Source organism: Myotis davidii, unplaced genomic scaffold (genome assembly GCF_000327345.1).
Source record: "Myotis davidii unplaced genomic scaffold, ASM32734v1 scaffold3554, whole genome shotgun sequence".
NCBI lineage: Eukaryota > Metazoa > Chordata > Mammalia > Chiroptera > Vespertilionidae > Myotis > Myotis davidii.
The window spans coordinates 104,289-105,007 of NW_006285639.1; the positions used below are offsets into that span (position 1 = coordinate 104,289).

At 36.3% G+C, this 719-nt stretch overlaps 1 protein-coding gene across 1 annotated transcript in view; it reads right to left on the reverse strand.

Annotated features, from left to right (window-relative positions):
- LOC102772923 (tetraspanin-12) overlaps window positions 1-719 on the reverse strand; it is a gene marked incomplete at its 5' end in the record, with an annotated part of 30,085 nt that overhangs the window by 20,917 nt on the left and 8,449 nt on the right. The window lies entirely within an intron of this gene.

Genomic DNA, 719 nt, shown 5'->3' on the forward strand with positions numbered 1-719 from the left:
AGTGTTTTTTTTTTTTTTTTTTTTTAGTTTTATTCATTTCAAACAGGCCGGATCAAATGAATTTGACCACGGCTGCTCTAGATACTGAAGAGTAGCTGACAAATCTACGTGTATATGCCTAGTTACCAGTTTAACTGCTTCAAAATTCAAACATTATATTAAAAGTTTCTGTAATCTCCGGAGAAAGGTTTGTTGACCAAAGCTCCCCTCGCAAAGGTTACCAGACTTGGGTTCATTAACCAAAAAAAATCTCCAAAAATGTTTGAGATGTAAACATAAGTTTGGCCAATCCATTGTTATCCATCCAAATAAGATTCTTGAAATAAATGATCATATTCTATCACATAAATCACAGAAGAAATGATATTCCTTTAGCTTAAATATAGTTAGATTTAAGAAAAGTTACTGTTTCTTTTCCCTTTTCTTTTTGTCTCATTTCACCAAGGCTTTGCAAAAACTTTTTCTGGCCAAGTTTTAGATGCACTGCTTAAGGATGGATGTAGATTAGGTTCAGAATAATTAACTATGATAATGTTTTGCCCATGGGTAGAGAGGGGGTTACTCTTCATAGAGTGAAAAACAAGCACTATGGGCAGTCTCTGAGAAGGACTCAGCCAAGAGAGATTGGCTCTGTAAATTCCGTAGCCCTACAGACCCATCCGTGCCCAGGACTCACACTGTGCCATAAAATACCACAACCCACCATTTCACAGTTCAAC